Genomic DNA, 18,526 nt, shown 5'->3' on the forward strand with positions numbered 1-18,526 from the left:
TGTGTTGCTTATGTCAAATATTTCATGTACACATCAGTATAAAATGCTACTTTTTTGTAATTGTATATCTACGGCCATACAACGTTGAAGATACCGGTTCTCGTCCGATCACCGAAGTCAAGCAACGTCTGGCGTGGTTAGTACTTAGATGGGAGACCGCTTGGGAACACCACGTGCTGTAGATTGAATTTTTTAATTGAATTTTTTTTTAAATTATGTTTTTCTAATTTTCGTTTTTTTAAAAAAATATATTGTTTATTTTTTCTTAAATAAAAAAAGACGATGGTTGAAAGTTTTTTTCTTGAGTTATTTTTATCAACGAATATTAGTTTTTATTAGTGTGTGTTGCTTATGTCAAATATTTCATGTACACATCAGTATAAAATGCTACTTTTTTGTAATTGTATATCTACGGCCATACATCGTTGAAGATACCGGTTCTCGTCCGATCACCGAAGTCAAGCAACGTCTGGCGTGGTTAGTACTTAGATGGGTGACCGCTTGGGAACACCACGTGCTGTAGATTGATTTTTTTAATTTAATTTTTTTTTTTAAATTATGTTTTTTTAATTTTCCGTTTTTTAAAAAATATATTGTTTATTTTTTCTCAAATAAAAGAAGACGATGGTTGAAAGTTTTTTTCTTGAGTTATTTTTATCAACGAATATTAGTTTTTATTAGTGTGTGTTGCTTATGTCAAATATTTCATGTACACATCAGTATAAAATGCTACTGTTTTGTAATTGTATATCTACGGCCATACATCGTTGAAGATACCGGTTCTCGTCCGATCACCGAAGTCAAGCAACGTCTGGCGTGGTTAGTACTTAGATGGGTGACCGCTTGGGAACACCACGTGCTGTAGATTGAATTTTTTAGTTTTATGTTTATTTTAAAAATATGTTTTTAAATTTTCCGTTTTTTTTAAAAATATAATATTTATTTTTTCTCAAATAAAAAAAGACGATGGTTGAAAATTTTTTTCTTGAGCTATTTTTGTCAACGAATATTAGTTTTTATTAGTGTGTGTTGCTTATGTCAAATATTTCATGTACACATCAGTATAAAATGCTACTTTTTTGTAATTGTATATCTACGGCCATACAACGTTGAAGATACCGGTTCTCGTCCGATCACCGAAGTCAAGCAACGTCTGGCGTGGTTAGTACTTAGATGGGTGACCGCTTGGGAACACCACGTGCTGTAGATTGAATTTTTTAATTTAATTTTTTTTTTAAATTATGTTTTTTTAATTTTCCGTTTTTTAAAAAATATATTGTTTATTTTTTCTCAAATAAAAAAAGACGATGGTTGAAAGTTTTTTTCTTGAGTTATTTTTATCAACGAATATTAGTTTTTATTAGTGTGTGTTGCTTATGTCAAATATTTCATGTACACATCAGTATAAAATGCTACTTTTTTGTAATTGTATATCTACGGCCATACAACGTTGAAGATACCGGTTCTCGTCCGATCACCGAAGTCAAGCAACGTCTGGAGTGGTTAGTACTTAGATGGGTGACCGCTTGGGAACACCACGTGCTGTAGATTGAATTTTTTAATTAATTTTTTTTTAAATCATGTTTTTTAATTTTACTTTAAAAAAAATATATATTTTTTTTTCTCAAATAAAAAAAGACGATGGTTGAAAGTTTTTTTCTTGAGTTATTTTTATCAACGAATATTAGTTTTTATTAGTGTGTGTTGCTTATGTAAAATATTTCATGTACACATCAGTATAAAATGCTACTTTTTTGTAATTGTATATCTACGGCCATACAACGTTGAAGATACCGGTTCTCGTCCGATCACCGAAGTCAAGCAACGTCTGGCGTGGTTAGTACTTAGATGGGTGACCGCTTGGGAACACCACGTGCTGTAGATTGAATTTTTTAATTTAATTTTTTTTTTAAATTATGTTTTTTTAATTTTCCGTTTTTTTAAAAATATATTGTTTATTTTTTCTCAAATAAAACAAGACGATGGTTGAAAGTTTTTTTCTTGAGTTATTTTTATCAACGAATATTAGTTTTTATTAGTGTGTGTTGCTTATGTCAAATATTTCATGTACACATCAGTATAAAATGCTACTTTTTTGTAATTGTATATCTACGGCCATACAACGTTGAAGATACCGGTTCTCGTCCGATCACCGAAGTCAAGCAACGTCTGGCGTGGTTAGTACTTAGATGGGTGACCGCTTGGGAACACCACGTGCTGTAGATTGAATTTTTTAGCTTTATTCTATTTTTAATTATTTCAAAAAATGTACTCTTTTTAAAAATCGTATTTCTTAATTTTTCTAAAATAAAAACAGACTATGGTTGAAAGTTTTTTTCTTGAGTTATTTTTATCAACGAATATTAGTTTTTATTAGTGTGTGTTGCTTATGTCAAATATTTCATGTACACATCAGTATAAAATGCTACTTTTTTGTAATTGTATATCTACGGCCATACAACGTTGAAGATACCGGTTCTCGTCCGATCACCGAAGTCAAGCAACGTCTGGCGTGGTTAGTACTTAGATGGGTGACCGCTTGGGAACACCACGTGCTGTAGATTGAATTTTTTAATTTAATTTTTTTTTTTAAATTATGTTTTTTTAATTTTCCGTTTTTTTAAAAATATATTGTTTATTTTTTCTCAAATAAAAAAAGACGATGGTTGAAAGTTTTTTTCTTGAGTTATTTTTATCAACGAATATTAGTTTTTATTAGTGTGTGTTGCTTATGTCAAATATTTCATGTACACATCAGTATAAAATGCTACTTTTTTGTAATTGTTTATCTACGGCCATACAACGTTGAAGATACCGGTTCTCGTCCGATCACCGAAGTCAAGCAACGTCTGGCGTGGTTAGTACTTAGATGGGTGACCGCTTGGGAACACCACGTGCTGTAGATTGAATTTTTTAATTTAATTTTTTTTTTTAAATTATGTTTTTTTAATATTACTTTAAAAAAAATATATTGTTTATTTTTTCTCAAATAAAAAAAGACGATGGTTGAAAGTTTTTTCTTGAGTTATTTTTATCAACGAATATTAGTTTTTATTAGTGTGTGTTGCTTATGTCAAATATTTCATGTACACATCAGTATAAAATGCTACTTATTTGTAATTGTATAGCTATGGCCATACAACGTTGAAGATACCGGTTCTCGTCCGATCACCGAAGTCAAGCAACGTCTGGCGTGGTTAGTACTTAGATGGGTGACCGCTTGGGAACACCTCGTGCTGTAGATTGAATTTTTTAGTTTTATGTTTATTTTAAAAATATGTTTTTAAATTTTCCGTTTTTTTTAAAAATATATTATTTATTTTTTCTCAAATAAAAAAAGACGATGGTTGAAAAATTTTTTCTTGAGTTATTTTTATCAACGAATATTAGATTTTTTTAGTGTGTGTTGCTTATGTCAAATATTTCATGTACACATCAGTATAAAATGCTACTTTTTTGTAATTGTATAGCTACGGCCATACAACGTTGAAGATACCGGTTCTCGTCCGATCACCGAAGTCAAGCAACGTCTGGCGTGGTTAGTACTTAGATGGGTGACCGCTTGGGAACACCACGTGCTGTAGATTGAATTTTTTAGTTTTATGTTTATTTTAAAAATATGTTTTTAAATTTTCCGTTTTTTTTAAAAAATATATTGTTTATTTTTTCTCAAATAAAAAAAGACGATGGTTGAAAGTTTTTTTCTTGAGTTATTTTTATCAACGAATATTAGTTTTTATTAGTGTGTGTTGCTTATGTCAAATATTTCATGTACACATCAGTATAAAATGCTACTTTTTTGTAATTGTATAGCTACGGCCATACAACGTTGAAGATACCGGTTCTCGTCCGATCACCGAAGTCAAGCAACGTCTGGCGTGGTTAGTACTTTGATGGGTGACCGCTTGGGAACACCACGTGCTGTAGATTGAATTTTTTAATTTAATTTTTTTTTAAAATTATGTTTTTTTAATATTAATTTAAAAAAAAATATATATTTTTTTTTTCTCAAACAAAAAAAGACGATGGTTGAAAGTTTTTTTCTTGAGTTATTTTTATCAACGAATATTAGTTTTTATTAGTGTGTGTTGCTTATGTCAAATATTTCATGTACACATCAGTATAAAATGCTACTTTTTTGTAATTGTATATCTACGGCCATACAACGTTGAAGATACCGGTTCTCGTCCGATCACCGAAGTCAAGCAACGTCTGGCGTGGTTAGTACTTAGATGGGTGACCGCTTGGGAACACCACGTGCTGTAGATAGAATTTTTTAATTAATTTTTTTTTTAAATTATGTTTTTTAATTTTACTTTAAAAAAAAATATTTTATATTTTTTCTCAAATAAAAAAAGACGATGGTTGAAAGTTTTTTTCTTGAGTTATTTTTATCAACGAATATTAGTTTTTATTAGTGTGTGTTGCTTATGTCAAATATTTCATGTACACATCAGTATAAAATGCTACTTTTTTGTAATTGTATATCCACGGCCATACAACGTTGAAGATACCGGTTCTCGTCCGATCACCGAAGTCAAGCAACGTCTGGCGTGGTTAGTACTTAGATGGGTGACCGCTTGGGAACACCACGTGCTGTAGATTGAATTTTTTAATTTAATTTTTTTTTTAAATTATGTTTTTTTAATTTTCCGTTTTTTAAAAAATATATTGTTTATTTTTTCTCAAATAAAAAAGACGATGGTTGAAAGTTTTTTTCTTGAGTTATTTTTATCAACGAATATTAGTTTTTATTAGTGTGTGTTGCTTATGTCAAATATTTCATGTACACATCAGTATAAAATGCTACTGTTTTGTAATTGTATATCTACGGCCATACAACGTTGAAGATACCGGTTCTCGTCCGATCACCGAAGTCAAGCAACGTCTGGCGTGGTTAGTACTTAGATGGGTGACCGCTTGGGAACACCACGTGCTGTAGATTGAATTTTTTAATTTAATTTTTTTTTTAAATTATGTTTTTTTAATTTTCCGTTTTTTTAAAAATATATTGTTTATTTTTTCTCAAATAAAAAAAGACGATGGTTGAAAGTTTTTTTCTTGAGTTATTTTTATCAACGAATATTAGTTTTTATTAGTGTGTGTTGCTTATGTCAAATATTTCATGTACACATCAGTATAAAATGCTACTTTTTTGTAATTGTATATCTACGGCCATACAACGTTGAAGATACCGGTTCTCGTCCGATCACCGAAGTCAAGCAACGTCTGGCGTGGTTAGTACTTAGATGGGTGACCGCTTGGGAACACCACGTGCTGTAGATTGAATTTTGTAATTGAATTTTTTTTTAAAATTATGTTTTTTTAATTTTCGGTTTTTAAAAAAAATATATTGTTTATTTTTTCTTAAATAAAAAAAGACGATGGTTGAAAGTTTTTTTCTTGAGTTATTTTTATCAACGAATATTAGTTTTTATTAGTGTGTGTTGCTTATGTCAAATATTTCATGTACACATCAGTATAAAATGCTACTTTTTTGTAATTGTATATCTACGGCCATACAACGTTGAAGATACCGGTTCTCGTCCGATCACCGAAGTCAAGCAACGTCTGGCGTGGTTAGTACTTAGATGGGTGACCGCTTGGGAACACCACGTGCTGTAGATTGAATTTTTTAATTTAATTTTTTTAAAAATTATGTTTTTTTAATATTACTTTAAAAAAAATATATTGTTTATTTTTTCTCAAATAAAAAAAGACGATGGTTGAAAGTTTTTTCTTGAGTTATTTTTATCAACGAATATTAGTTTTTATTAGTGTGTGTTGCTTATGTCAAATATTTCATGTACACATCAGTATAAAATGCTACTTTTTTGTAATTGTATAGCTATGGCCATACAACGTTGAAGATACCGGTTCTCGTCCGATCACCGAAGTCAAGCAACGTCTGGCGTGGTTAGTACTTAGATGGGTGACCGCTTGGGAACACCTCGTGCTGTAGATTGAATTTTTTAGTTTTATGTTTATTTTAAAAATATGTTTTTAAATTTTCCGTTTTTTTTAAAAATATATTATTTATTTTTTCTCAAATAAAAAAAGACGATGGTTGAAAATTTTTTTCTTGAGTTATTTTTATCAACGAATATTAGATTTTTTTAGTGTGTGTTGCTTATGTCAAATATTTCATGTACACATCAGTATAAAATGCTACTTTTTTGTAATTGTATATCTACGGCCATACAACGTTGAAGATACCGGTTCTCGTCCGATCACCGAAGTCAAGCAACGTCTGGCGTGGTTAGTACTTAGATGGGTGACCGCTTGGGAACACCACGTGCTGTAGATTGAATTTTTTAATTTAATTTTTTTTTTAAATTATGTTTTTTTAATATTACTTTAAAAAAAAATATATTGTTTATTTTTTCTCAAATAAAAAAAGACGATGGTTGAAAGTTCTTTCTTGAGTTATTTTTATCAACGAATATTAGTTTTTATTAGTGTGTGTTGCTTAAGTCAAATATTTCATGTACACATCAGTATAAAATGCTACTTTTTTGTAATTGTATAGCTACGGCCATACAACGTTGAAGATACCGGTTCTCGTCCGATCACCGAAGTCAAGCAACGTCTGGCGTGGTTAGTACTTAGATGGGTGACCGCTTGGGAACACCACGTGCTGTAGATTGAATTTTTTAATTGAATTTCTTTTTTAAATTATGTTTTTCTAATTTTCGTTTTTTTTAAAAAATATATTGTTTATTTTTTCTTAAATAAAAAAAGACGATGGTTGAAAGTTTTTTTCTTGAGTTATTTTTATCAACGAATATTAGTTTTTATTAGTGTGTGTTGCTTATGTCAAATATTTCATGTACACATCAGTATAAAATGCTACTTTTTTGTAATTGTATATCTACGGCCATACAACGTTGAAGATACCGGTTCTCGTCCGATCACCGAAGTCAAGCAACGTCTGGCGTGGTTAGTACTTAGATGGGAGACCGCTTGGGAACACCACGTGCTGTAGATTGAATTTTTTAATTGAATTTTTTTTTAAATTATGTTTTTCTAATTTTCGTTTTTTTAAAAAAATATATTGTTTATTTTTTCTTAAATAAAAAAAGACGATGGTTGAAAGTTTTTTTCTTGAGTTATTTTTATCAACGAATATTAGTTTTTATTAGTGTGTGTTGCTTATGTCAAATATTTCATGTACACATCAGTATAAAATGCTACTTTTTTGTAATTGTATATCTACGGCCATACAACGTTGAAGATACCGGTTCTCGTCCGATCACCGAAGTCAAGCAACGTCTGGCGTGGTTAGTACTTAGATGGGTGACCGCTTGGGAACACCACGTGCTGTAGATTGAATTTTTTAATTAATTTTCTTTTAAATTATGTTTTTTAATTTTACTTTAAAAAAAAAATATATTTTTTTTTCTCAAATAAAAGAAGACGATGGTTGAAAGTTTTTTTCTTGAGTTATTTTTATCAACGAATATTAGTTTTTATTAGTGTGTGTTGCTTATGTCAAATATTTCATGTACACATCAGTATAAAATGCTACTTTTTTGTAATTGTATATCTACGGCCATACAACGTTGAAGATACCGGTTCTCGTCCGATCACCGAAGTCAAGCAACGTCTGGCGTGGTTAGTACTTAGATGGGTGACCGCTTGGGAACACCACGTGCTGTAGATTGAATTTTTTAATTTATTTTTTTTAAAAATTATGTTTTTTTAATATTACTTTAAAAAAAAATATATTGTTTATTTTTTCTCAAATAAAAAAAGACGATGGTTGAAAGTTTTTTCTTGAGTTATTTTTATCAACGAATATTAGTTTTTATTAGTGTGTGTTGCTTATGTCAAATATTTCATGTACACATCAGTATAAAATGCTACTTTTTTGTAATTGTATAGCTATGGCCATACAACGTTGAAGATACCGGTTCTCGTCCGATCACCGAAGTCAAGCAACGTCTGGCGTGGTTAGTACTTAGATGGGTGACCGCTTGGGAACACCTCGTGCTGTAGATTGAATTTTTTAGTTTTATGTTTATTTTAAAAATATGTTTTTAAATTTTCCGTTTTTTTTAAAAATATATTATTTATTTTTTCTCAAATAAAAAAAGACGATGGTTGAAAATTTTTTTCTTGAGTTATTTTTATCAACGAATATTAGATTTTTTTAGTGTGTGTTGCTTATGTCAAATATTTCATGTACACATCAGTATAAAATGCTACTTTTTTGTAATTGTATATCTACGGCCATACAACGTTGAAGATACCGGTTCTCGTCCGATCACCGAAGTCAAGCAACGTCTGGCGTGGTTAGTACTTAGATGGGTGACCGCTTGGGAACACCACGTGCTGTAGATTGAATTTTTTAATTTAATTTTTTTTTTAAATTATGTTTTTTTAATATTACTTTAAAAAAAAATATATTGTTTATTTTTTCTCAAATAAAAAAAGACGATGGTTGAAAGTTCTTTCTTGAGTTATTTTTATCAACGAATATTAGTTTTTATTAGTGTGTGTTGCTTAAGTCAAATATTTCATGTACACATCAGTATAAAATGCTACTTTTTTGTAATTGTATAGCTACGGCCATACAACGTTGAAGATACCGGTTCTCGTCCGATCACCGAAGTCAAGCAACGTCTGGCGTGGTTAGTACTTAGATGGGTGACCGCTTGGGAACACCACGTGCTGTAGATTGAATTTTTTAATTGAATTTCTTTTTTAAATTATGTTTTTCTAATTTTCGTTTTTTTTAAAAAATATATTGTTTATTTTTTCTTAAATAAAAAAAGACGATGGTTGAAAGTTTTTTTCTTGAGTTATTTTTATCAACGAATATTAGTTTTTATTAGTGTGTGTTGCTTATGTCAAATATTTCATGTACACATCAGTATAAAATGCTACTTTTTTGTAATTGTATATCTACGGCCATACAACGTTGAAGATACCGGTTCTCGTCCGATCACCGAAGTCAAGCAACGTCTGGCGTGGTTAGTACTTAGATGGGAGACCGCTTGGGAACACCACGTGCTGTAGATTGAATTTTTTAATTGAATTTTTTTTTAAATTATGTTTTTCTAATTTTCGTTTTTTTAAAAAAATATATTGTTTATTTTTTCTTAAATAAAAAAAGACGATGGTTGAAAGTTTTTTTCTTGAGTTATTTTTATCAACGAATATTAGTTTTTATTAGTGTGTGTTGCTTATGTCAAATATTTCATGTACACATCAGTATAAAATGCTACTTTTTTGTAATTGTATATCTACGGCCATACAATGTTGAAGATACCGGTTCTCGTCCGATCACCGAAGTCAAGCAACGTCTGGCGTGGTTAGTACTTAGATGGGTGACCGCTTGGGAACACCACGTGCTGTAGATTGAATTTTTTAATTACATTTTTTTTTAAATTATGTTTTTTAATTTTACTTTAAAAAAAATATATATTTTATTTTTTCTCAAATAAAAAAAGACGATGGTTGAAAGTTTTTTTCTTGAGTTATTTTTATCAACGAATATTAGTTTTTATTAGTGTGTGTTGCTTATGTCAGATATTTCATGTACACATCAGTATAAAATGCTACTTTTTTGTAATTGTATATCTACGGCCATACAACGTTGAAGATACCGGTTCTCGTCCGATCACCGAAGTCAAGCAACGTCTGGCGTGGTTAGTACTTAGATGGGTGACCGCTTGGGAACACCACGTGCTGTAGATTGAATTTTTTAATTTAATTTTTTTTTTAAATTATGTTTTTTTAATATTACTTTAAAAAAAAATATATTGTTTATTTTTTCTCAAATAAAAAAAGACGATGGTTGAAAGTTCTTTCTTGAGTTATTTTTATCAACGAATATTAGTTTTTATTAGTGTGTGTTGCTTAAGTCAAATATTTCATGTACACATCAGTATAAAATGCTACTTTTTTGTAATTGTATAGCTACGGCCATACAACGTTGAAGATACCGGTTCTCGTCCGATCACCGAAGTCAAGCAACGTCTGGCGTGGTTAGTACTTAGATGGGTGACCGCTTGGGAACACCACGTGCTGTAGATTGAATTTTTTAATTGAATTTTTTTTTTAAATTATGTTTTTCTAATTTTCGTTTTTTTTAAAAAATATATTGTTTATTTTTTCTTAAATAAAAAAAGACGATGGTTGAAAGTTTTTTTCTTGAGTTATTTTTATCAACGAATATTAGTTTTTATTAGTGTGTGTTGCTTATGTCAAATATTTCATGTACACATCAGTATAAAATGCTACTTTTTTGTAATTGTATATCTACGGCCATACAACGTTGAAGATACCGGTTCTCGTCCGATCACCGAAGTCAAGCAACGTCTGGCGTGGTTAGTACTTAGATGGGAGACCGCTTGGGAACACCACGTGCTGTAGATTGAATTTTTTAATTGAATTTTTTTTTAAATTATGTTTTTCTAATTTTCGTTTTTTTTAAAAAATATATTGTTTATTTTTTCTTAAATAAAAAAAGACGATGGTTGAAAGTTTTTTTCTTGAGTTATTTTTATCAACGAATATTAGTTTTTATTAGTGTGTGTTGCTTATGTCAAATATTTCATGTACACATCAGTATAAAATGCTACTTTTTTGTAATTGTATATCTACGGCCATACATCGTTGAAGATACCGGTTCTCGTCCGATCACCGAAGTCAAGCAACGTCTGGCGTGGTTAGTACTTAGATGGGTGACCGCTTGGGAACACCACGTGCTGTAGATTGATTTTTTTAATTTAATTTTTTTTTTTAAATTATGTTTTTTTAATTTTCCGTTTTTTAAAAAATATATTGTTTATTTTTTCTCAAATAAAAAAGACGATGGTTGAAAGTTTTTTTCTTGAGTTATTTTTATCAACGAATATTAGTTTTTATTAGTGTGTGTTGCTTATGTCAAATATTTCATGTACACATCAGTATAAAATGCTACTGTTTTGTAATTGTATATCTACGGCCATACATCGTTGAAGATACCGGTTCTCGTCCGATCACCGAAGTCAAGCAACGTCTGGCGTGGTTAGTACTTAGATGGGTGACCGCTTGGGAACACCACGTGCTGTAGATTGAATTTTTTAGTTTTATGTTTATTTTAAAAATATGTTTTTAAATTTTCCGTTTTTTTTAAAAATATAATATTTATTTTTTCTCAAATAAAAAAAGACGATGGTTGAAAATTTTTTTCTTGAGCTATTTTTGTCAACGAATATTAGTTTTTATTAGTGTGTGTTGCTTATGTCAAATATTTCATGTACACATCAGTATAAAATGCTACTTTTTTGTAATTGTATATCTACGGCCATACAACGTTGAAGATACCGGTTCTCGTCCGATCACCGAAGTCAAGCAACGTCTGGCGTGGTTAGTACTTAGATGGGTGACCGCTTGGGAACACCACGTGCTGTAGATTGAATTTTTTAATTTAATTTTTTTTTTAAATTATGTTTTTTTAATTTTCCGTTTTTTAAAAAATATATTGTTTATTTTTTCTCAAATAAAAAAAGACGATGGTTGAAAGTTTTTTTCTTGAGTTATTTTTATCAACGAATATTAGTTTTTATTAGTGTGTGTTGCTTATGTCAAATATTTCATGTACACATCAGTATAAAATGCTCCTTTTTTGTAATTGTATATCTACGGCCATACAACGTTGAAGATACCGGTTCTCGTCCGATCACCGAAGTCAAGCAACGTCTGGAGTGGTTAGTACTTAGATGGGTGACCGCTTGGGAACACCACGTGCTGTAGATTGAATTTTTTAATTAATTTTTTTTTAAATCATGTTTTTTAATTTTACTTTAAAAAAAATATATATTTTTTTTTCTCAAATAAAAAAAGACGATGGTTGAAAGTTTTTTTCTTGAGTTATTTTTATCAACGAATATTAGTTTTTATTAGTGTGTGTTGCTTATGTCAAATATTTCATGTACACATCAGTATAAAATGCTACTTTTTTGTAATTGTATATCTACGGCCATACAACGTTGAAGATACCGGTTCTCGTCCGATCACCGAAGTCAAGCAACGTCTGGCGTGGTTAGTACTTAGATGGGAGACCGCTTGGGAACACCACGTGCTGTAGATTGAATTTTTTAATTGAATTTTTTTTTAAAATTATGTTTTTCTAATTTTCGTTTTTTTTAAAAAATATATTGTTTATTTTTTCTTAAATAAAAAAAGACGATGGTTGAAAGTTTTTTTCTTGAGTTATTTTTATCAACGAATATTAGTTTTTATTAGTGTGTGTTGCTTATGTCAAATATTTCATGTACACATCAGTATAAAATGCTACTTTTTTGTAATTGTATATCTACGGCCATACAACGTTGAAGATACCGGTTCTCGTCCGATCACCGAAGTCAAGCAACGTCTGGCGTGGTTAGTACTTAGATGGGTGACCGCTTGGGAACACCACGTGCTGTAGATTGAATTTTTTAATTAATTTTTTTTTAAATTATGTTTTTTAATTTTACTTTAAAAAAAATATATATATTTTTTTCTCAAATAAAAAAAGACGATGGTTGAAAGTTGTTTTCTTGAGTTATTTTTATCAACGAATATTAGTTTTTATTAGTGTGTGTTGCTTATGTCAAATATTTCATGTACACATCAGTATAAAATGCTACTTTTTTGTAATTGTATAGCTACGGCCATACAACGTTGAAGATACCGGTTCTCGTCCGATCACCGAAGTCAAGCAACGTCTGGCGTGGTTAGTACTTAGATGGGTGACCGCTTGGGAACACCACGTGCTGTAGATTGAATTTTTTAATTACATTATTTTTAAAATTATGTTTTTTAATTTTACTTTAAAAAAAATATATATTTTATTTTTTCTCAAATAAAAAAAGACAATGGTTGAAAGTTTTTTTCTTGAGTTATTTTTATCAACGAATATTAGTTTTTATTAGTGTGTGTTGCTTATGTCAGATATTTCATGTACACATCAGTATAAAATGCTACTTTTTTGTAATTGTATATCTACGGCCATACAACGTTGAAGATACCGGTTCTCGTCCGATCACCGAAGTCAAGCAACGTCTGGCGTGGTTAGTACTTAGATGGGTGACCGCTTGGGAACACCACGTGCTGTAGATTGAATTTTTTAATTTAATTTTTTTTTAAATTATGTTTTTTAATTTTACTTTAAAAAAAATATATATTTTATTTTTTCTCAAATAAAAAAAGACGATGGTTGAAAGTTTTTTTCTTGAGTTATTTTTATCAACGAATATTAGTTTTTATTAGTGTGTGTTGCTTATGTCAGATATTTCATGTACACATCAGTATAAAATGCTACTTTTTTGTAATTGTATATCTACGGCCATACAACGTTGAAGATACCGGTTCTCGTCCGATCACCGAAGTCAAGCAACGTCTGGCGTGGTTAGTACTTAGATGGGTGACCGCTTGGGAACACCACGTGCTGTAGATTGATTTTTTTAATTTAATTTTTTTTAAAAATTATGTTTTTTTAATTTTCCGTTTTTTAAAAAATATATTGTTTATTTTTCCTCAAATAAAAAAGACGATGGTTGAAAGTTTTTTTCTTGAGTTATTTTTATCAACGAATATTAGTTTTTATTAGTGTGTGTTGCTTATGTCAAATATTTCATGTACACATCAGTATAAAATGCTACTGTTTTGTAATTGTATATCTACGGCCATACAACGTTGAAGATACCGGTTCTCGTCCGATCACCGAAGTCAAGCAACGTCTGGCGTGGTTAGTACTTAGATGGGTGACCGCTTGGGAACACCACGTGCTGTAGATTGAATTTTTTAGTTTTATGTTTATTTTAAAAATATGTTTTTAAATTTTCCGTTTTTTTTAAAAATATATTATTTATTTTTTCTCAAATAAAAAAAGACGATGGTTGAAAATTTTTTTCTTGAGCTATTTTTGTCAACGAATATTAGTTTTTATTAGTGTGTGTTGCTTATGTCAAATATTTCATGTACACATCAGTATAAAATGCTACTTTTTTGTAATTGTATATCTACGGCCATACAACGTTGAAGATACCGGTTCTCGTCCGATCACCGAAGTCAAGCAACGTCTGGCGTGGTTAGTACTTAGATGGGTGACCGCTTGGGAACACCACGTGCTGTAGATTGATTTTTTTAATTTAATTTTTTTTAAAAATTATGTTTTTTTAATTTTCCGTTTTTTAAAAAATATATTGTTTATTTTTCCTCAAATAAAAAAGACGATGGTTGAAAGTTTTTTTCTTGAGTTATTTTTATCAACGAATATTAGTTTTTATTAGTGTGTGTTGCTTATGTCAAATATTTCATGTACACATCAGTATAAAATGCTACTGTTTTGTAATTGTATATCTACGGCCATACAACGTTGAAGATACCGGTTCTCGTCCGATCACCGAAGTCAAGCAACGTCTGGCGTGGTTAGTACTTAGATGGGTGACCGCTTGGGAACACCACGTGCTGTAGATTGAATTTTTTAGTTTTATGTTTATTTTAAAAATATGTTTTTAAATTTTCCGTTTTTTTTAAAAATATATTATTTATTTTTTCTCAAATAAAAAAAGACGATGGTTGAAAATTTTTTTCTTGAGCTATTTTTGTCAACGAATATTAGTTTTTATTAGTGTGTGTTGCTTATGTCAAATATTTCATGTACACATCAGTATAAAATGCTACTTTTTTGTAATTGTATATCTACGGCCATACAACGTTGAAGATACCGGTTCTCGTCCGATCACCGAAGTCAAGCAACGTCTGGCGTGGTTAGTACTTAGATGGGTGACCGCTTGGGAACACCACGTGCTGTAGATTGAATTTTTTAATTAATTTTTTTTAAATTATGTTTTTTAATTTTACTTTAAAAAAAATATATATATTTTTTTTTCTCAAATAAAAAAAGACGATGGTTGAAAGTTTTTTTCTTGAGTTATTTTTATAAACGAATATTAGTTTTTATTAGTGTGTGTTGCTTATGTCAAATATTTCATGTACACATCAGTATAAAATGCTACTTTTTTGTAATTGTATATCTACGGCCATACAACGTTGAAGATACCGGTTCTCGTCCGATCACCGAAGTCAAGCAACGTCTGGCGTGGTTAGTACTTAGATGGGAGACCGCTTGGGAACACCACGTGCTGTAGATTGAATTTTTTAATTGAATTTTTTTTTAAAATTATGTTTTTCTAATTTTCGTTTTTTTAAAAAAATATATTGTTTATTTTTTCTTAAATAAAAAAAGACGATGGTTGAAAGTTTTTTTCTTGAGTTATTTTTATCAACGAATATTAGTTTTTATTAGTGTGTGTTGCTTATGTCAAATATTTCATGTACACATCAGTATAAAATGCTACTTTTTTGTAATTGTATATCTACGGCCATACAACGTTGAAGATACCGGTTCTCGTCCGATCACCGAAGTCAAGCAACGTCTGGCGTGGTTAGTACTTAGATGGGTGACCGCTTGGGAACACCACGTGCTGTAGATTGAATTTTTTAATTAATTTTTTTTTAAATTATGTTTTTTAATTTTACTTTAAAAAAAATATATATTTTTTTTTCTCAAATAAAAAAAGACGATGGTTGAAAGTTTTTTTCTTGAGTTATTTTTATCAACGAATATTAGTTTTTATTAGTTTGTGTTGCTTATGTCAAATATTTCATGTACACATCAGTATAAAATGCTACTTTTTTGTAATTGTATAGCTACGGCCATACAACGTTGAAGATACCGGTTCTCGTCCGATCACCGAAGTCAAGCAACGTCTGGCGTGGTTAGTACTTAGATGGGTGACCGCTTGGGAACACCACGTGCTGTAGATTGAATTTTTTAATTACATTTTTTTTAAAATTATGTTTTTTAATTTTACTTTAAAAAAAATATATATTTTATTTTTTCTCAAATAAAAAAAGACGATGGTTGAAAGTTTTTTTCTTGAGTTATTTTTATCAACGAATATTAGTTTTTATTAGTGTGTGTTGCTTATGTCAAATATTCCATGTACACATCAGTATAAAATGCTACTTTTTTGTAATTGTATATCTACGGCCATACAACGTTGAAGATACCGGTTCTCGTCCGATCACCGAAGTCAAGCAACGTCTGGAGTGGTTAGTACTTAGATGGGTGACCGCTTGGGAACACCACGTGCTGTAGATTGAATTTTTTAGTTTTATTCTATTTTTAATTATTTCAAAAAATGTACTCTTTTTAAAAATCGTATTTCTTAATTTTTCTAAAATAAAAACAGACTATGGTTGAAAGTTTTTTTTCTTGAGTTATTTTTATCAACGAATATTAGTTTTTATTAGTGTGTGTTGCTTATGTCAAATATTTCATGTACACATCAGTATAAAATGCTAATTTTTTGTATTTGTATATCTACGGCCATACAACGTTGAAGATACCGGTTCTCGTCCGATCACCGAAGTCAAGCAACGTCTGGCGTGGTTAGTACTTAGATGGGTGACCGCTTGGGAACACCACGTGCTGTAGATTGAATTTTTTAATTGAATTTTTTTTTTAAATTATGTTTTTTTAATTTTCGGTTTTTTAAAAAAATATATTGTTTATTTTTTCTTAAATAAAAAAAGACGATGGTTGAAAGTTTTTTTCTTGAGTTATTTTTATCAACGAATATTAGTTTTTATTAGTGTGTGTTGCTTATGTCAAATATTTCATGTACACATCAGTATAAAATGCTACTTTTTTGTAATTGTATATCTACGGCCATACAACGTTGAAGATACCGGTTCTCGTCCGATCACCGAAGTCAAGCAACGTCTGGCGTGGTTAGTACTTAGATGGGTGACCGCTTGGGAACACCACGTGCTGTAGATTGAATTTTTTAATTAATTTTCTTTTAAATTATGTTTTTTAATTTTACTTTAAAAAAAATATATATTTTTTTTTCTCAAATAAAAAAAGACGATGGTTGAAAGTTTTTTTCTTGAGTTATTTTTATCAACGAATATTAGTTTTTATTAGTGTGTGTTGCTTATGTCAAATATTTCATGTACACATCAGTATAAAATGCTACTTTTTTGTAATTGTATATCTACGGCCATACAACGTTGAAGATACCGGTTCTCGTCCGATCACCGAAGTCAAGCAACGTCTGGCGTGGTTAGTACTTAGATGGGTGACCGCTTGGGAACACCACGTGCTGTAGATTGAATTTTTTAATTTAATTTTTTTTTTAAATTATGTTTTTTTAATTTTCCGTTTTTTAAAAAATATATTGTTTATTTTTTCTCAAATAAAAAAAGACGATGGTTGAAAGTTTTTTTCTTGAGTTATTTTTATCAACGAATATTAGTTTTTATTAGTGTGTGTTGCTTATGTCAAATATTTCATGTACACATCAGTATAAAATGCTACTGTTTTGTAATTGTATATCTACGGCCATACAACGTTGAAGATACCGGTTCTCGTCCGATCACCGAAGTCAAGCAACGTCTGGCGTGGTTAGTACTTAGATGGGTGACCGCTTGGGAACACCACGTGCAGTAGATTGAATTTTTTAATTAAATTTTTTTTTAAATTATGTTTTTTAATTTTACTTTAAAAAAAATATATATTTTATTTTTTCTCAAATAAAAAAAGACGATGGTTGAAAGTTTTTTTCTTGAGTTATTTTTATCAACGAATATTAGTTTTTATTAGTGTGTGTTGCTTATGTCAGATATTTCATGTACACATCAGTATAAAATGCTACTTTTTTGTAATTGTATATCTACGGCCATACAACGTTGAAGATACCGGTTCTCGTCCGATCACCGAAGTCAAGCAACGTCTGGCGTGGTTAGTACTTAGATGGGTGACCGCTTGGGAACACCACGTGCTGTAGATTGATTTTTTTAATTTAATTTTTTTTTTAAAATTATGTTTTTTTAATTTTCCGTTTTTAAAAAAATATATTGTTTATTTTTTCTCAAATAAAAAAGACGATGGTTGAAAGTTTTTTTCTTGAGTTATTTTTATCAACGAATATTAGTTTTTATTAGTGTGTGTTGCTTATGTCAAATATTTCATGTACACATCAGTATAAAATGCTACTGTTTTGTAATTGTATATCTACGGCCATACAACGTTGAAGATACCGGTTCTCGTCCGATCACCGAAGTCAAGCAACGTCTGGCGTGGTTAGTACTTAGATGGGTGACTGCTTGGGAACACCACGTGCTGTAGATTGAATTTTTTAGTTTTATTCTATTTTTAATTATTTCAAAAAATGTACTCTTTTTAAAAATCGTATTTCTTAATTTTTCTAAAATAAAAACAGACTATGGTTGAAAGTTTTTTTTCTTGAGTTATTTTTATCAACGAATATTAGTTTTTATTAGTGTGTGTTGCTTATGTTAAATATTTCATGTACACATCAGTATAAAATGCTAATTTTTTGTAATTGTATATCTACGGCCATACAACGTTGAAGATACCGGTTCTCGTCCGATCACCGAAGTCAAGCAACGTCTGGCGTGGTTAGTACTTAGATGGGTGACCGCTTGGGAACACCACGTGCTGTAGATTGAATTTTTT

General features: G+C 30.1%; 55 non-coding genes across 55 annotated transcripts; all 55 read left to right on the forward strand.

Annotated features, from left to right (window-relative positions):
- The first annotated feature begins 66 nt into the window (after positions 1 to 66).
- Positions 67 to 185, forward strand: LOC131945524 (5S ribosomal RNA). Its single transcript, XR_009387364.1, has one exon. It is a non-coding gene; the product is annotated as a 5S ribosomal RNA (ribosomal RNA).
- Positions 186 to 407: 222 nt separating this feature from the next.
- On the forward strand, positions 408 to 526 carry LOC131945530 (5S ribosomal RNA). The gene has a single exon (XR_009387370.1). It is a non-coding gene; the product is annotated as a 5S ribosomal RNA (ribosomal RNA).
- A 223-nt stretch (positions 527 to 749) lies between these two features.
- On the forward strand, positions 750 to 868 carry LOC131945531 (5S ribosomal RNA). Its single transcript, XR_009387371.1, has one exon. It is a non-coding gene; the product is annotated as a 5S ribosomal RNA (ribosomal RNA).
- A 223-nt stretch (positions 869 to 1,091) lies between these two features.
- LOC131945369 (5S ribosomal RNA) lies at positions 1,092 to 1,210 on the forward strand. Its single transcript, XR_009387213.1, has one exon. It is a non-coding gene; the product is annotated as a 5S ribosomal RNA (ribosomal RNA).
- A 222-nt stretch (positions 1,211 to 1,432) lies between these two features.
- LOC131945736 (5S ribosomal RNA) lies at positions 1,433 to 1,551 on the forward strand. Its single transcript, XR_009387570.1, has one exon. It is a non-coding gene; the product is annotated as a 5S ribosomal RNA (ribosomal RNA).
- Positions 1,552 to 1,766: 215 nt separating this feature from the next.
- LOC131945370 (5S ribosomal RNA) lies at positions 1,767 to 1,885 on the forward strand. Its single transcript, XR_009387214.1, has one exon. It is a non-coding gene; the product is annotated as a 5S ribosomal RNA (ribosomal RNA).
- Positions 1,886 to 2,107: 222 nt separating this feature from the next.
- Positions 2,108 to 2,226, forward strand: LOC131945371 (5S ribosomal RNA). Its single transcript, XR_009387215.1, has one exon. It is a non-coding gene; the product is annotated as a 5S ribosomal RNA (ribosomal RNA).
- A 219-nt stretch (positions 2,227 to 2,445) lies between these two features.
- LOC131945373 (5S ribosomal RNA) lies at positions 2,446 to 2,564 on the forward strand. The gene has a single exon (XR_009387217.1). It is a non-coding gene; the product is annotated as a 5S ribosomal RNA (ribosomal RNA).
- A 223-nt stretch (positions 2,565 to 2,787) lies between these two features.
- On the forward strand, positions 2,788 to 2,906 carry LOC131945374 (5S ribosomal RNA). The gene has a single exon (XR_009387218.1). It is a non-coding gene; the product is annotated as a 5S ribosomal RNA (ribosomal RNA).
- Positions 2,907 to 3,126: 220 nt separating this feature from the next.
- On the forward strand, positions 3,127 to 3,245 carry LOC131945720 (5S ribosomal RNA). The gene has a single exon (XR_009387554.1). It is a non-coding gene; the product is annotated as a 5S ribosomal RNA (ribosomal RNA).
- A 223-nt stretch (positions 3,246 to 3,468) lies between these two features.
- Positions 3,469 to 3,587, forward strand: LOC131945618 (5S ribosomal RNA). The gene has a single exon (XR_009387456.1). It is a non-coding gene; the product is annotated as a 5S ribosomal RNA (ribosomal RNA).
- A 224-nt stretch (positions 3,588 to 3,811) lies between these two features.
- Positions 3,812 to 3,930, forward strand: LOC131945563 (5S ribosomal RNA). The gene has a single exon (XR_009387402.1). It is a non-coding gene; the product is annotated as a 5S ribosomal RNA (ribosomal RNA).
- Positions 3,931 to 4,150: 220 nt separating this feature from the next.
- Positions 4,151 to 4,269, forward strand: LOC131945520 (5S ribosomal RNA). Its single transcript, XR_009387360.1, has one exon. It is a non-coding gene; the product is annotated as a 5S ribosomal RNA (ribosomal RNA).
- Positions 4,270 to 4,486: 217 nt separating this feature from the next.
- LOC131945655 (5S ribosomal RNA) lies at positions 4,487 to 4,605 on the forward strand. The gene has a single exon (XR_009387493.1). It is a non-coding gene; the product is annotated as a 5S ribosomal RNA (ribosomal RNA).
- A 221-nt stretch (positions 4,606 to 4,826) lies between these two features.
- LOC131945375 (5S ribosomal RNA) lies at positions 4,827 to 4,945 on the forward strand. The gene has a single exon (XR_009387219.1). It is a non-coding gene; the product is annotated as a 5S ribosomal RNA (ribosomal RNA).
- Positions 4,946 to 5,167: 222 nt separating this feature from the next.
- LOC131945376 (5S ribosomal RNA) lies at positions 5,168 to 5,286 on the forward strand. Its single transcript, XR_009387220.1, has one exon. It is a non-coding gene; the product is annotated as a 5S ribosomal RNA (ribosomal RNA).
- A 223-nt stretch (positions 5,287 to 5,509) lies between these two features.
- Positions 5,510 to 5,628, forward strand: LOC131945377 (5S ribosomal RNA). Its single transcript, XR_009387221.1, has one exon. It is a non-coding gene; the product is annotated as a 5S ribosomal RNA (ribosomal RNA).
- Positions 5,629 to 5,846: 218 nt separating this feature from the next.
- Positions 5,847 to 5,965, forward strand: LOC131945721 (5S ribosomal RNA). Its single transcript, XR_009387555.1, has one exon. It is a non-coding gene; the product is annotated as a 5S ribosomal RNA (ribosomal RNA).
- A 223-nt stretch (positions 5,966 to 6,188) lies between these two features.
- On the forward strand, positions 6,189 to 6,307 carry LOC131945378 (5S ribosomal RNA). The gene has a single exon (XR_009387222.1). It is a non-coding gene; the product is annotated as a 5S ribosomal RNA (ribosomal RNA).
- Positions 6,308 to 6,527: 220 nt separating this feature from the next.
- On the forward strand, positions 6,528 to 6,646 carry LOC131945619 (5S ribosomal RNA). Its single transcript, XR_009387457.1, has one exon. It is a non-coding gene; the product is annotated as a 5S ribosomal RNA (ribosomal RNA).
- A 223-nt stretch (positions 6,647 to 6,869) lies between these two features.
- LOC131945525 (5S ribosomal RNA) lies at positions 6,870 to 6,988 on the forward strand. The gene has a single exon (XR_009387365.1). It is a non-coding gene; the product is annotated as a 5S ribosomal RNA (ribosomal RNA).
- A 222-nt stretch (positions 6,989 to 7,210) lies between these two features.
- LOC131945379 (5S ribosomal RNA) lies at positions 7,211 to 7,329 on the forward strand. Its single transcript, XR_009387223.1, has one exon. It is a non-coding gene; the product is annotated as a 5S ribosomal RNA (ribosomal RNA).
- Positions 7,330 to 7,544: 215 nt separating this feature from the next.
- Positions 7,545 to 7,663, forward strand: LOC131945380 (5S ribosomal RNA). The gene has a single exon (XR_009387224.1). It is a non-coding gene; the product is annotated as a 5S ribosomal RNA (ribosomal RNA).
- Positions 7,664 to 7,882: 219 nt separating this feature from the next.
- Positions 7,883 to 8,001, forward strand: LOC131945722 (5S ribosomal RNA). Its single transcript, XR_009387556.1, has one exon. It is a non-coding gene; the product is annotated as a 5S ribosomal RNA (ribosomal RNA).
- Positions 8,002 to 8,224: 223 nt separating this feature from the next.
- LOC131945381 (5S ribosomal RNA) lies at positions 8,225 to 8,343 on the forward strand. Its single transcript, XR_009387225.1, has one exon. It is a non-coding gene; the product is annotated as a 5S ribosomal RNA (ribosomal RNA).
- Positions 8,344 to 8,563: 220 nt separating this feature from the next.
- On the forward strand, positions 8,564 to 8,682 carry LOC131945620 (5S ribosomal RNA). Its single transcript, XR_009387458.1, has one exon. It is a non-coding gene; the product is annotated as a 5S ribosomal RNA (ribosomal RNA).
- A 223-nt stretch (positions 8,683 to 8,905) lies between these two features.
- LOC131945526 (5S ribosomal RNA) lies at positions 8,906 to 9,024 on the forward strand. The gene has a single exon (XR_009387366.1). It is a non-coding gene; the product is annotated as a 5S ribosomal RNA (ribosomal RNA).
- A 222-nt stretch (positions 9,025 to 9,246) lies between these two features.
- LOC131945552 (5S ribosomal RNA) lies at positions 9,247 to 9,365 on the forward strand. Its single transcript, XR_009387392.1, has one exon. It is a non-coding gene; the product is annotated as a 5S ribosomal RNA (ribosomal RNA).
- Positions 9,366 to 9,583: 218 nt separating this feature from the next.
- On the forward strand, positions 9,584 to 9,702 carry LOC131945382 (5S ribosomal RNA). The gene has a single exon (XR_009387226.1). It is a non-coding gene; the product is annotated as a 5S ribosomal RNA (ribosomal RNA).
- A 220-nt stretch (positions 9,703 to 9,922) lies between these two features.
- LOC131945621 (5S ribosomal RNA) lies at positions 9,923 to 10,041 on the forward strand. The gene has a single exon (XR_009387459.1). It is a non-coding gene; the product is annotated as a 5S ribosomal RNA (ribosomal RNA).
- Positions 10,042 to 10,264: 223 nt separating this feature from the next.
- On the forward strand, positions 10,265 to 10,383 carry LOC131945527 (5S ribosomal RNA). Its single transcript, XR_009387367.1, has one exon. It is a non-coding gene; the product is annotated as a 5S ribosomal RNA (ribosomal RNA).
- Positions 10,384 to 10,605: 222 nt separating this feature from the next.
- On the forward strand, positions 10,606 to 10,724 carry LOC131945533 (5S ribosomal RNA). Its single transcript, XR_009387373.1, has one exon. It is a non-coding gene; the product is annotated as a 5S ribosomal RNA (ribosomal RNA).
- A 222-nt stretch (positions 10,725 to 10,946) lies between these two features.
- LOC131945534 (5S ribosomal RNA) lies at positions 10,947 to 11,065 on the forward strand. Its single transcript, XR_009387374.1, has one exon. It is a non-coding gene; the product is annotated as a 5S ribosomal RNA (ribosomal RNA).
- A 223-nt stretch (positions 11,066 to 11,288) lies between these two features.
- On the forward strand, positions 11,289 to 11,407 carry LOC131945384 (5S ribosomal RNA). Its single transcript, XR_009387228.1, has one exon. It is a non-coding gene; the product is annotated as a 5S ribosomal RNA (ribosomal RNA).
- A 222-nt stretch (positions 11,408 to 11,629) lies between these two features.
- On the forward strand, positions 11,630 to 11,748 carry LOC131945738 (5S ribosomal RNA). Its single transcript, XR_009387572.1, has one exon. It is a non-coding gene; the product is annotated as a 5S ribosomal RNA (ribosomal RNA).
- Positions 11,749 to 11,963: 215 nt separating this feature from the next.
- Positions 11,964 to 12,082, forward strand: LOC131945528 (5S ribosomal RNA). Its single transcript, XR_009387368.1, has one exon. It is a non-coding gene; the product is annotated as a 5S ribosomal RNA (ribosomal RNA).
- A 223-nt stretch (positions 12,083 to 12,305) lies between these two features.
- Positions 12,306 to 12,424, forward strand: LOC131945385 (5S ribosomal RNA). Its single transcript, XR_009387229.1, has one exon. It is a non-coding gene; the product is annotated as a 5S ribosomal RNA (ribosomal RNA).
- A 215-nt stretch (positions 12,425 to 12,639) lies between these two features.
- Positions 12,640 to 12,758, forward strand: LOC131945623 (5S ribosomal RNA). Its single transcript, XR_009387461.1, has one exon. It is a non-coding gene; the product is annotated as a 5S ribosomal RNA (ribosomal RNA).
- A 218-nt stretch (positions 12,759 to 12,976) lies between these two features.
- On the forward strand, positions 12,977 to 13,095 carry LOC131945386 (5S ribosomal RNA). The gene has a single exon (XR_009387230.1). It is a non-coding gene; the product is annotated as a 5S ribosomal RNA (ribosomal RNA).
- A 218-nt stretch (positions 13,096 to 13,313) lies between these two features.
- LOC131945387 (5S ribosomal RNA) lies at positions 13,314 to 13,432 on the forward strand. Its single transcript, XR_009387231.1, has one exon. It is a non-coding gene; the product is annotated as a 5S ribosomal RNA (ribosomal RNA).
- Positions 13,433 to 13,653: 221 nt separating this feature from the next.
- Positions 13,654 to 13,772, forward strand: LOC131945388 (5S ribosomal RNA). Its single transcript, XR_009387232.1, has one exon. It is a non-coding gene; the product is annotated as a 5S ribosomal RNA (ribosomal RNA).
- A 223-nt stretch (positions 13,773 to 13,995) lies between these two features.
- Positions 13,996 to 14,114, forward strand: LOC131945389 (5S ribosomal RNA). Its single transcript, XR_009387233.1, has one exon. It is a non-coding gene; the product is annotated as a 5S ribosomal RNA (ribosomal RNA).
- Positions 14,115 to 14,335: 221 nt separating this feature from the next.
- On the forward strand, positions 14,336 to 14,454 carry LOC131945390 (5S ribosomal RNA). The gene has a single exon (XR_009387234.1). It is a non-coding gene; the product is annotated as a 5S ribosomal RNA (ribosomal RNA).
- A 223-nt stretch (positions 14,455 to 14,677) lies between these two features.
- Positions 14,678 to 14,796, forward strand: LOC131945391 (5S ribosomal RNA). The gene has a single exon (XR_009387235.1). It is a non-coding gene; the product is annotated as a 5S ribosomal RNA (ribosomal RNA).
- Positions 14,797 to 15,012: 216 nt separating this feature from the next.
- On the forward strand, positions 15,013 to 15,131 carry LOC131945529 (5S ribosomal RNA). The gene has a single exon (XR_009387369.1). It is a non-coding gene; the product is annotated as a 5S ribosomal RNA (ribosomal RNA).
- A 223-nt stretch (positions 15,132 to 15,354) lies between these two features.
- On the forward strand, positions 15,355 to 15,473 carry LOC131945392 (5S ribosomal RNA). The gene has a single exon (XR_009387236.1). It is a non-coding gene; the product is annotated as a 5S ribosomal RNA (ribosomal RNA).
- Positions 15,474 to 15,688: 215 nt separating this feature from the next.
- On the forward strand, positions 15,689 to 15,807 carry LOC131945624 (5S ribosomal RNA). Its single transcript, XR_009387462.1, has one exon. It is a non-coding gene; the product is annotated as a 5S ribosomal RNA (ribosomal RNA).
- Positions 15,808 to 16,025: 218 nt separating this feature from the next.
- LOC131945740 (5S ribosomal RNA) lies at positions 16,026 to 16,144 on the forward strand. Its single transcript, XR_009387573.1, has one exon. It is a non-coding gene; the product is annotated as a 5S ribosomal RNA (ribosomal RNA).
- A 220-nt stretch (positions 16,145 to 16,364) lies between these two features.
- On the forward strand, positions 16,365 to 16,483 carry LOC131945393 (5S ribosomal RNA). Its single transcript, XR_009387237.1, has one exon. It is a non-coding gene; the product is annotated as a 5S ribosomal RNA (ribosomal RNA).
- Positions 16,484 to 16,706: 223 nt separating this feature from the next.
- Positions 16,707 to 16,825, forward strand: LOC131945395 (5S ribosomal RNA). The gene has a single exon (XR_009387239.1). It is a non-coding gene; the product is annotated as a 5S ribosomal RNA (ribosomal RNA).
- A 215-nt stretch (positions 16,826 to 17,040) lies between these two features.
- LOC131945396 (5S ribosomal RNA) lies at positions 17,041 to 17,159 on the forward strand. The gene has a single exon (XR_009387240.1). It is a non-coding gene; the product is annotated as a 5S ribosomal RNA (ribosomal RNA).
- A 222-nt stretch (positions 17,160 to 17,381) lies between these two features.
- Positions 17,382 to 17,500, forward strand: LOC131945684 (5S ribosomal RNA). Its single transcript, XR_009387521.1, has one exon. It is a non-coding gene; the product is annotated as a 5S ribosomal RNA (ribosomal RNA).
- Positions 17,501 to 17,718: 218 nt separating this feature from the next.
- On the forward strand, positions 17,719 to 17,837 carry LOC131945397 (5S ribosomal RNA). Its single transcript, XR_009387241.1, has one exon. It is a non-coding gene; the product is annotated as a 5S ribosomal RNA (ribosomal RNA).
- Positions 17,838 to 18,059: 222 nt separating this feature from the next.
- Positions 18,060 to 18,178, forward strand: LOC131945569 (5S ribosomal RNA). The gene has a single exon (XR_009387408.1). It is a non-coding gene; the product is annotated as a 5S ribosomal RNA (ribosomal RNA).
- A 220-nt stretch (positions 18,179 to 18,398) lies between these two features.
- Positions 18,399 to 18,517, forward strand: LOC131945398 (5S ribosomal RNA). Its single transcript, XR_009387242.1, has one exon. It is a non-coding gene; the product is annotated as a 5S ribosomal RNA (ribosomal RNA).
- Positions 18,518 to 18,526: the final 9 nt, after the last annotated feature.

The sequence above is a fragment of the Physella acuta genome, unplaced genomic scaffold (assembly GCF_028476545.2).
Source record: "Physella acuta isolate Inbredline_101_S28 unplaced genomic scaffold, ASM2847654v3 ptg000533l, whole genome shotgun sequence".
Classification (NCBI taxonomy): domain Eukaryota; kingdom Metazoa; phylum Mollusca; class Gastropoda; family Physidae; genus Physella; species Physella acuta.